Below are 12,058 nucleotides of genomic sequence, written 5' to 3' on the forward strand. Positions count from 1 at the left end.
TTCTTTTCTGAGTCTGGCCCTTTAAGTATTTATTATTTTTAGTTTCCCTGACACCTCATCTATCTATCCAGCCTCAGGGCTGGTTACCCACCCCCCCAAGTGACTGACACAAAAAACAGATGTTACAGATAAAGTGAGTGTTGGTGAGAAAAAGAAAAGAAAGCCTTTGCAAGATAGCTTAGAAGAAGCAGTGGCAGAGAATAGGGAAAGCTTTTATTGATACCAAGGTATGTAATATTTCTCAAACTTGATGAAGGTTGCAGCTTTTGCACGTGACACACTATTTCTTGATGAGTGTAAGTGTGAGAGAGTGGAGGCCCAGAGTTTAGGGGAGATGGGGACTAGATGGGAGCTATACATCCCCAACTCTTGCAGTTATTGCACACCCAGCAGGGAGATGTGGATTTAAGTAGAGAGGCCTCGTGATTAGTCAAAGTAAATGAGTCAGAATCAGGAGGGAGGGAAAAGGTCAGACAGGGACCAACTGACAGGGAAGAGCACTATCAGAAGAAGCCAGTGAATTCCTGATGGGGATAATCCATGAGGTCCCCCTGGAGGAAAAGATATTATATTAACTCCCAGATATATTGAGAATAGTGAAGGACAGAGGAGGTGAAGCAGCTGGAGAGGATGGAGGACTACAGAGAAGAAAATATGGGCTTGCTCTTTTGGTGTTAAAGCAGAGGTCATTTATCTACTTATCTTTTTGAAGAGGTATGTAAGGTCTTCTGGTTCACAGGTATATTCTTCTGGTTATCTTCCACTAGTGTGCTGGCCAGCTTGACTTGTGAGATGTGGATCCAGCTGGGTATGTTGGGGAACTTGATGGCTGGGGTGGAAAGTAAGACTATATAGGAGACTTTCCATAAGGACTACAGTTGGGCCTTGGGAGATCCATCTCTCTAGTTCTTTCATTTTGTTTTGTTTTGTTTTTTATTTAATAGACAATATTATCTTGGTTTTTTTGTTTTGTTTATTTTTGGGGGGGGCAGCACTGGGGTTTGAGCTCATGCTTGCTAGGCAGGTACTCTTACCACTTGACCCACTCCACTAGCCCTCCAGTTCTTAGTGAGCTGGCTCTGGAGTGAACGGAGGATAGATCCTTCATAGGGAGGGGCTGCCAGCATCACAGTGCTGCCATATTGGAAGATCTGTTGCTGGACTGCATTAAGCCTAATGATCTATTGCTTGAGTTCCAACATTTCAGAGTCAAACAGCAGGTCAGTTGAGAGGAAGGGTCATCCATAAAGGATCTCAAATGCACTCAATTGGAGGATACAGTCTGACAGCAAAGAAGTGCAGTGGGTGATAGTTTTAGCTAGGAGTAGGCAGTTTCTTAGCAGAACTTACGAAGGGTTCTTTTTAAGGTTTGGTTGACTCTGGATAGCTTTCCTGAATCTTGTGGACTCCAGGAGATATGGAGACATTATCTCATATGTCTTTGGTTATTTGTTGGAAAGGCAAGGCAATTATTGCTCCTCAGAAGTGGTTTGGTCATTTCTTGTGCTCTCTCTTGTGTGGGTGGGGAAGGCCTCTATACATCTGTGAAAGTATCAACAGACACTATGAGATATTTATATCCCTGTGGACAGGACTTATGCCTCTATGGCTTGATGCAATGACACTATGGCATATCCAGCCCTTCAATACTCTTTTCCTTTGAAGATACTCCCATTGGTGAATCAGATTACATCCAGATTTTCCAGAGGTCAGTCAAACAGGCCTATCCATTTGGAGAAAGCCAGAATTATAACCTCTGGTCACTGATTTTGAGGGTTACCTGAATTGGGTATGGGGAGAAGGGTGGTGGGTTTAAGGACTGAACACACCTTCACAGTGATTGGGGTTATTCAGGAGAAGAACCTGGTATCTGAGTATTTGGCTGTCAGATGACAAATGAACGCCTTTCAGTTCTAATTTTCAGGGGTACTTGGTATGAGGTGTATACTATTACTTTCTAAGCTCAAGGTAAGAAAAAATACTTCCTCTGTTAGGAGGGTTAGAACTTCTACTGCACAAAGGATATGGGGCCATCCTTGTGTTTAGGGAAGTATCCTTCAATTGTCAATGTTGGCTCCAAGAGTTGATTAAGACAACCCTGGGTTATGCTTCATTGTTTGGTCACAAAGAGGTGGAATGACTGGTGTAATCTTGGGAACCGTAGGGCAGATGACTGGGAGAATAAACACTTTAAGGCTTGGAGGGCCTCATTTTCTGGTCCTTCTCATGTAAGAGGCTCTGATTTTTTTCCCCTCCTTTTCCAAACTCATATAGGGGTTTATAAATTAACCCATAGTTAGTGATCCATAATTTGCAATACCTAGTCACGCTCAGGAAAGCTCTGAGGTATTTCTTGGTTGAGGAGGTTGTGAGAGTCTTAATGAGGCTCACACTGTCTCCCAAGAGTTATCTTTTTTCCTAGGACTATGATTAGGCCCAAGTAGTGTACTTGTTGTTCAATAAGCTGTGCCTTGGAGGATGATAACTTCCACACCCAGCCAAAAAAATTGAGTCAGAGTTACATGTTCATGGGCTTGGGACATTGCTGGTGAACAGATAAGCAAGTCATCAACATCCTGAAGGAGTTGGCCCCCTCAAGGGTGAAGGGCCCATTCAAAGATATGGGGGCTATGTGTAAATCCCTGGATAAGATTGCCCAGGTAAACTCTTGGGGATATATCCAAAAGACTGTGACACAGGTTACTCCAGAGCAGAGGCACCTGCACACCCATGCTTATTGCAGCACTATTCACAATAGCCAAGATGGAAACAGCCAAGATGCCCCACCACTGATGAATGGATTAAGAAAATGTGGTATTTATACACAATGGAATTTTATGCAGCCATGAAGAAGAACGAAATGTTATCATTCGCTGGTAAATGGATGGAATTGGAGAACATCATTCTGAGTGAGGTTAGCCTGGCCCAAAAGACCAAAAATTGTATGTTCTCCCTCATATGCGGACATTAGATCAAGGGCAAACACAACAAGGGGATTGGACTTTGAGCACATGATAAAAGCGAGAGCATACAAGGGAGGGGTGAGGATAGGTAAGACACCTAAAAAATTAGCTAGCATTTGTTGCCCTTAACGCAGAGAAACTAAAGCAGATACCTTAAAAGCAACTGAGGCCAATAGGAAAAGGGGACCAGGAACTAGAGAAAAGGTTAGATCAAAAAGAATTAACCTAGAAGGTAACACACACACACAGGAATTAATGTGAGTCAACTCCCTGTATAGCTATCCTTATCTCAACCAGTAAAAACCCTTGTTCCTTCCTATTATCGCTTATATTCTCTCTTCAACAAAATTAGAGATAAGGGCAAAATGGTTTCTGCTGGGTATTGAGGAGGTGGGGGGAGAGGAAGGGGGTGGAGTGGGTGGTAAGGGAGGGGGTGGGGGCAGGGGGGAGAAAAGACCCAAGCCTTGTATGCACATATGAATAATAAAACAACAACAAAAAAAGATTGCCCAGGTAAGTTGCTGAGTCTTCTGTGAGGTTGCCCATTCAAATGAATGGGCTCTAACTCTGGGTCCAATGGGATGCAGAAGAAAGCATGCTTAAGATCTAACACTGAAAACCAGCTGTTGCCTGGTTGGATTTTACTTACGAGAGTGTAAGGGTTTTATACCACTGGGTGAATTGGGACCAAAACATTACTTACGAGCCTTATATCCTATACTAAGTGGTATTTCTCATTTGCTTTCTTAATGGGAATATGGGGTTGTTGAAGGGGTAGCTACAGGGAATGAGATGAGTCTCTGCTCTTTAAACTTTGTTATAAATAGCTTAAGCCTCTGGCTTAGGAGGATATTGTTTCTTGTTAGGTAATAATTGGGATCTTTAAATTGGATTTTTATAGGAGTAGCCATGGCTCTAAAGCCCCAGGTTTGGGCTTTACTCCTGGGATCATGAAGGCAGAAGAGGTAGAGGTGGAGCCTTTTCCATGAGAGCCAAAAATGGTGCTCTTGGCCAGATTTTGGAACACTATCCTGGTCTTCATTTTAGTAAAATATTTCTTCCTGTTATGGGACTGGGGTATTTGGGGCATAATCAAGAATGAGTGGGTAAAGATTATCCTGTTCCAGTGAAGCAGAGGGGTAGGGTAATTTTTAACTCTATGGGGTTACCATTTATCCCTATAAATTGCTGAGCAGGTGTTGAGGAGACCTCACCAGTGAAGGAGGTCAGGACAGAGTAGGCAGCTACCGAACACAAAAGACAATTAATAGTCCTACCTGTCACTTCCAGGGTGCCCCAAGGCTCTGTTCAGGTGATATGTCCTGGGAAGAGAGAAGCCAACTGAAGCTGAGTGGCCCCTCATACTGTAGCCAGGGCCATATAGGGGTTGGACCCCCCAGTCCTTTGACCAGAGGGACCATCCTTTCACAAGTGTCTCATCTGATAGCAAAGAGGACAATAAAATCTCGGGAGATTGGGCAAAAAGGCATTCATTCTTCCAGTGCCCACCATCCTGTACTTATGGCAGATCCCTGTCACAGATCATTCGGTGGGCTGACCCTGGAGGGGAGGTCTGCCCTGTAGTGCAGCCAGAATGCTGAGCCTGCTTTTTGTCCTTATGGTTTTCTTTTTCCTTCTCCTTGTCCTCCTCTTCCTGTTTTCAATTGTAGATGGCCAAGGTGGTTTTTAAGGAGATCATTAGTGGCTGCATCTGAGCTTAAGGCCAACTTTTTAGTTTTATTTCCAAATATTTGGGGATGCTTGGGTCATAAAACACCTATTTAGGACCAGGTGCCCATCTTCAGAGTTAGGGTCTAAATTGATATGTTTAATTAGTGCCCCCTTAGTCTCTTAAGGAAGGCAGGTGAACTTCCTTTTTCCTGGTTGATTAAAGCTAGTTTATTAATCAGTTTTGTTCAGCAATTTTTTTTCATTCCTTCAGTTAGGCATATTAGAAGGTAGTCACAGTTCCAGGTCACTAAGGAGTGTTATGGCCCAAGTTTGGGTCTCTGTGAGGCACACAGAATTGGATATCATAGGGAAACCCTGGTTAGTTCATCCACAGACCCAATTCGATCCCTGTCAGTACTGCTTAAGGTTAGGTTCGGGACCCAAGACAAATTCCTCCAAGTGAGGTCAATTATCTGATATAATCTGCAGAAATCATGAGTATATTTATCAGGCTTTTTCGTGTAGTTTCCTAGATTGTGTTGAATTTGTTGGAGGTCCCTCATGAGCCCTAACTGTTGCCTGGGTGGGCTCCACAATCTTCTGGAGAGGACAAAGGCAAGTGAGGCTGATGGGAGTTGGAGGGAGGGGATTTATCTCCCTCTTGGCTGAGGGGACCGGTCTGTTGGAAGTGAGGGTTTCTTAGGAGGAGGTGAAGGGATCAGACATAGATAACTTGGGTGTTATGGACCTCTGACCATATCCTCACTTTCTACAGAATAGATCTAATTGTAGAATGATGTTCTTATCTAGAGACACCATTAGGGCATTTGGGGTTAAGCATGGTTGCAAAGGAAAGCAACACATTTTTGCTTGAGGACTTGGGGGTAGAATTCCTTCAAAGGTGTAGAGTACAACCCAGGGGTGAATCCTGAGGTATGGAGAGCTGGTTCTCATTTCAACAAGAGAGAGGAAGAGGGCACAAAACCAACCATAGAGGGCTTGAGCATATCCCTCAGAGGCTCCCTCCACATGTACATATGTTACTCCTGTAGAGACCTGAGCTGAGCTGAAGTATTCTGTTGGGGGCCTGCCCTGTGATCTTCCTCTATCTCTGGATTGACTATGGGGCATAGATTTTGTGATTCATAATGATTCTAGTTGCCCCAGAACACATGCCCTATAGCTGGGCATTCTTAACAACACCCCCACCCCATAAATGCTACCGTCCCTTTAAATAAATGTCCCACAATATTTGGCAGGTAGCCAGAACCTCTCATTTTGGAGGTCTGGGAATTCAGTTTCCCCATAGATTCCCTTTGTGTCTGCCTCATGATCTTGGAGGAGATGACTAATGAGACAGACAAACAATGAGAAATCTGGTCTTGTGGTGCCTGAAGTCAGGGTGGAAAAGGGATCATATCCCATAAAACTCAAAGTGTTGACACATGGATCAGGAATAGAAAGTGAGGTCTTGGCAAGGGTTGGGAACCCACCACCATTCCAGAAAGCTAGGAAAGTACTGGTGCTCAATTGCTGCAGAAGCTAGACAGGGAGAGAGACACGACTTTGAAGTGGAAGCCCAGTACCAGAGGCTCACACCTGTAATCCTAGCTACTTGGACGGTTTAGATTAGGAGGAGTGTGGTTCAAGGCCAAACTGAACAAAAAGCTTGTGAGACCTCATCCCATGTCATGGCATGTATCTGTCATCCCAGCTATGTGGGAGGCTGAGACTGAGAAGAATGAGGTTGTAGGTCTGGGGCAAAAAAAGTTCATGAAACCCCCATCTCAAAAGAAAGCTGGATGTATGGAACACACCTGTCATCCTGTTAACAGTGCTTGTGCAGTCTGTGATCAGGAGACGTCCAAGTTCTTTGTCCTATGTGAAAGAATCCATGGTGGGACACATGGGTGTAAATGGAGTTTATTAAAAGTTAGGGATGGTAAATACAAAAGGGAGCATGATGGTGCTCAGGTGGAGTCCGCTGGCAGAGAGAGCATGCTTCTCTTTTCTAAGTACTTTTAAAACTTACACTAATTTTTTTTTATTGTTTTATTATTCATATGTCCATACAATGCTTGGGTCATTTCTCCCCCCTGCCCCCACCCCCTCCCTTACCACCCACTCCGCCCCCTCCCTCTCCCCCCCCACCCCCTCGATACCCGGCAGAACTATTTTGCCTTTATTTCTAATTTTGTTGAAGAGAGAGTATAAGCAATAATAGGAAGGAACAAGGGTTTTGCTAGTTGAGATAAGGATAGCTATACAGGGAGTTGACTCACATTAATTTCCTGTGCATGTGTGTTACCTTCTAGGTTAATTCTTTTTGATCTAACCTTTTCTCTAGTTCCTGGTCCCCTTCTCCTATTGGCCTCAGTTGCTTTTAAGGTATCTGCCTTAAAAACTTACACTAACTTATGGGAAGGGAGGAACCAGGTGATTCCCATCCAATAATCAGTGAGTGGGGAGGGGCACAGGTGGTTCCTGGGCCAGAGTATGGTTAATCTGGGACATAATAATAAGTTTCTGGGTCCTGAACTATTGAAGGACAGTGGTGAAGGGCCTTGCTTTCACTAGCCAAAGAATTGGCCAGTGAGACGGACTCACAAGAAGACAAAGTCAGCACTCCAGTAAGATTTATTAGAGAGGAAGGAAAAGCTGCCCTTAGAGATGGACAGGGAGCCCGGGAAATTGGTATCTCCCTGTTATTCACAGAGGGTTTTTTAAATTTGGTCCTTTTTGTCGGGGAGGAGAGTTAGGAGTCAGGGGTGGAGTGGCCTTTTGATATATATCTTTGTAGAAACACACTCTGTCGGGGAGGTGCAGGAGTCAGGGGAGGAGTGGTCTCTTAACATATCTCTGCAGGAACATATACATAATTCTGCAAAAGCCTCCTGCTTATCAGTCTTGTGGCATTTTGAGGCATCCCCAGGGGGCCATGACTTGTGAACCTGTCCATCCCTTTACAGGATGTGGGGCCTCATGGGGAATGGGGGCACTGGCTCATTTTGTCTTCTGATCCCTCAGACTCAACAGAACTTCCCCTAATTTTAGCCTACCTCAATCTCAGCTGTGACAGTCCAGGAAAAAAGTGAGACACTACCTCAAAAGTAATGAAAGCAAAAATGGCTGGAGGCATAGCTCAAGTGGTAGAGTGCCTTGCTAACAATCTCAGTGCCTTGTGTTCAAACCCCAGCATTGCCAAAAGAAAAAAAAAAAGAAAGTGAAAAGTCTGTAGACCAGAAGGCAGTCCTCTAGCAATACAGTGGGCAAGAACAGGACTTACTCTTTTAGCAGAGTTGGAGCATAGCACCAAAATGTTAGCAGTGCTGCCCCAGGTGTAGTAAAAGAACCATACAGCAAAAGAACCATGAAGAATAGAAAGACAGAAAAGGGTGATTTATTAGCAATCCTAAGTACACGTTAAGGTGTGAGGCAGGCAAGTGGGGTAAGGGTCAACCACCTTGGGACTGGGGGTTTTGCCCAATAGGGTGGGGTTAGGAATTGTGTGAAACTAATCATTCTCCCCAAATGGCCTGGTGGCTGGGCATGGGTGGCCCAGGTGTGGGAAGTCTGCACGTGACCCTCTTTGTCCTTCTGAGTCGATCCTCTTTGCCCTTCCTAGTTTAGCTTTGACACCGGGAGAGGGCCCTATAGGGAGGCCATAGAGTGTTATCTTAATTACTGATCCTGGCTTTGGGCCATTATGTTAATCTAGTTCAGGGTGGTCCATTATGTCAATTATTGGCCCAGTGTGGGCCACTAGGGTTTTATGATTCTGCCTCCTTGAAGGGAAGCAGTTTGGGGCTTTCCTTGTTCCTGCTCATGTCTTGTTAGCTGCCTAGGCTAACAATATGCCATTCAAAATGACCCCATGCTAGAGGGCCAGGTGAATGAGCAAAAGTGGTATACAATGTGTGAGGCTGCATTGGGTGAACTGTGGAGGTACCCGCTGTGAGGCACCTGTGTCTCTGGAAGGAGGCACAATGAACTGCTAATATTCATGGTCTCTGATGAGCAGAACTGAGTAGCTGGGACAGAAAGAAATACTTATTTTTCACTGTATGTCATTTTGTATGATTTGACTTTTGCACCAGGTACTAGTTGGATAAGCAGTTCTCAAAATGTGGTCCACAATCCCTTGGGGTTCCCAAAACCCATTCAGGTGATCACTACCATCTTCTCTTTCCATTAGTAGGTCTGTGTGAGGTTGGTTTTCTTTCATAGCCTTCAAGCAAAGCAATATATTATACCAGACTGGTTGTAGAAGCAGCTGTAAAAATCTAGAAACCTTCTATTAAGCCAGGCATTGTGGAGATTTGCAAGAATGGGAAACATTACCACTTATTATTCAAGGTTTTTCATTTTGGAAAACATAATCATGAAAATGTTATGTACATTAACATGTAAGTTTTCTTACTATTTTAAGTGAATTACTAAATTTAAGTTCTCAGCTTTAGTTTCTACTATAGTAAATCTTAGTAATCCACATAAACCAAAACTCCACAATGTAGTTGAAGTAAGAAAATTCTTGACACTGGAAAGCTTGTGAGCAAATTGAACTTGGAATCTTCTTCTGAGACTGAGGTCTGCTGTGCTGGGTAGGTCACAGCTCTTTTTTTTTTTTTTTTTTTTTAGCTCAGTGGCAGAAGGTTTCCAGTTCACACAGAATTCTTTGTCTCTTTGAGGCAGGAGAGATAGATGAGGATACAGGGAAATTCTATTATTTTAATAAACATTTAAAAGGCCAGACTTTGACACTGGGACAAGGAAGTAAGGGCTGGAGAGCCAGAGCAGCTAGCCCTCCCCCATCTCCTTTTAATTGCTAAGTTACAGGAACAGGGAAACATAGAGGAGCTACCTGTTCTGCTTTCCTCTTTGAGATGTTAACAACCTGCAAGGATCCTTGTGTTATGTGCCCGTTTGAAGTGTTGTGGGCCAGTGTTGAGGGTCCTTGCATTTATAGGCCAGAGAACTGGCTTTTAAGACAGCTGATAGATGAGCCAAAGTCGGTATATAATGTAGGATTTATTAGAGAGAAAGGAAAGGCTACAGCTGGAGCAGTGCAGCAGAGCCCGGAAACGGGTAGCTCCCTGCTCAGGTAAATGCTGGGGTTTTTATGGACATTTTAACTCTAGGTTAGGTAGGCTCTTTACATTGGCCGTGGATTCGCAGCTTTTCTTAGATGAACTGGTCTGTCTGCCCTTTATTAGGGGAGGGGAAACAATCTTGAGAGCATTTTGCTTATCAGCCCTGTGGCAGATCTATCAGACCAGGTATCTCCTCTTTAGGATGCAGAAATGTAGATTTACAACTCCTTCTCAGGATGCAGGAATGCAGATTTCAGGATGCAGGAATGATAGTGCTCTCCATGGGGTGATGAGATACTCACTCATCTGCCTTAAGTCTCCAGACCCAACAAGTCCCCTGACCCAACAAGTCCCTCTCTGAGACATTCACCCAACTGCTGTTGGGGAGAGGGGTGATGACTCATCTAGCTGATTCATGCTGACAATGGGGTGACAGGGGGAGAGGGGAGGTGGTACTTGTCTCAGGGGTTGACCTGTGTAGTCTCCAGGGGCCCCAATAGAACGGGGTGGAGGGCTCATGCATAGGCAGAGGTGAGTATTCCTTGACTAAGAGCTGGAGTTTGATCTGTTGCACCTGTTGAGATATGAATCTGGAGAGACCATTTATTATACAAGGCCAAATAGGAGTATTAGAAGGAGCATAAAAAGTGTGCCAGCCAGAGGTAGTGCCCAAGGAGCCCAGCTCCATAAGTTGTCCCAGAAGGATCACGAATTGGCTAGCTCTTCTCTCCTTTTTGTAACACATTCCTTTAACTATCAGGCTATGTCTCTGACCACCCCAGATTTGTTAGCATAAAAGCAACATTCCTCGTTTAGGAAAAGGCACATTCCACCCTTTTTAGCAGTTAATAGGTCAAGTACACACCTTTTTGGAGCACTACTGATGCAAGTGAATCTACCTGGTCTTGTAAAGCCTCTATGGACTGAGTGACCTGTTCTATGTCATTATTAAATTCTGTTGACAGCTTTTGATAATTATGGACTGGCAAGGAGATGCCCCTAATGCCAGTACCTATTCCAGCCGTGATCCCCATAGCTATCAGTAGAGGAATGATTTTGATAGCTCTCTTTGATCAAGTGTATGCCTCTAGAGGAATAGGAAGGGATTGATTACCAGGGATGACATCAATTTGTGGAGTTAGGAGAGCCTTAGTACAGGTTCCCTTCCAGCCAGGAGGTAGGTAGGCAAGTGTAAGTGGCAGTTCCACAAACAAAATAAATTCCAGAAGAAAACTAACACTGTGTGTCATTTGTTGACTGTTTGATATTGATGCAAAGGTTTTTGGAAATTTCCCCCAGTGTGATTGACCCCTGTAAACCTTGGAGGCACTGGGGAGTAGGGTGGGTTAGTTCTATTGGTAATATTAGGTTATGTTAAGAGGGGGTTTAATTTATTACCTGGTGAGACTCCAAGTGAGTCCACGGGGGTTGCCAATAACTGTGGAAGGCTTGGAGAGAGACAAAGCCAGAAATCCTCAGCCAAAGAGGGGTTTATAGAGTTTAAAATATGATGGGAAGAGTTGAGTAACTGTACAGCTGGGGATTTACATCCATGGGTGGCTGAGGCTGCTGGGGTTTTAATTTTTTTCTGGGAGGAGGAGTGGGAAGTGGGAGTCTCTGCTGTGCATAGTTTACGTGATCCTCCTGTGACATGTAAGCCAGTATTTTGACAAATATAAACAAAATCTTATTATTTTTGTTTTTTAATTTTCTCCTTTTGTCCCCTCCTGTGGCCAACAGATCCATTGGCCTGCTCTTCTAAGGCATTGGATGGAACCATATATGCCGACAAAGCCTGTGCCTAAGGCTTTCCCATATAGTTGTTCATTTTTCAAACAGGGAAGTTTGCTGTTGAAACAACCAGGTGCAGCCTTGTAGTAACTGCAATCATGAGGGCAGGGAGGGGGACCTGCTGCCAAGGTGCAGACAATAGGTACACAGGACAAGATACCCACCACTCAAGACTATTCATTGGGGCCATACCCACTCAGGGGGAGAAGTTGCCCACAAGCTGACACTTAGAATAAAGGGGACCAGAATAAAAACAGTCCACAAAAAGGGAGGAAGTGAAGGCATAGGTTACGTGTTCAAGGTGTTCCTTTTGAAAAGATACTTGAGGTCTTCCACTGGCTCACAGGAGTGGGCTGGTGGAGCAGGGTGTGGCTCAGGCTGGGTGCGTCAGGCTCTGGTGTCCAGTGTTTGGCTTGGGAGATGTGCATCCAGGAGTCCAGCCCAGAAACCTTCATTCCTGTGGGGTAGATAATAAGACCGGGTGTGGCCCTTCTCAAGGGGGTCAGAGAGACCCTGGAAGTTATGGAGGAGTTTGATAAGGAC

The 12,058-nt window shown here is 44.5% G+C and overlaps 1 protein-coding gene across 1 annotated transcript in view; it reads left to right on the forward strand.

Moving 5' to 3' along the window:
* The first annotated feature begins 482 nt into the window (after positions 1-482).
* Ccr3 (C-C motif chemokine receptor 3) overlaps positions 483-12,058 on the forward strand; it is a 64,468-nt gene continuing 52,892 nt past the window's right edge. Inside the window, exon 1 of the mRNA XM_074059383.1 lies at positions 483-714. The gene's annotated coding sequence lies outside the window, so the exon portion shown is untranslated. The remainder of the gene's footprint in view (positions 715-12,058) is intronic.

Source organism: Castor canadensis, chromosome 17, assembly GCF_047511655.1.
Source record: "Castor canadensis chromosome 17, mCasCan1.hap1v2, whole genome shotgun sequence".
Lineage (NCBI taxonomy): Eukaryota > Metazoa > Chordata > Mammalia > Rodentia > Castoridae > Castor > Castor canadensis.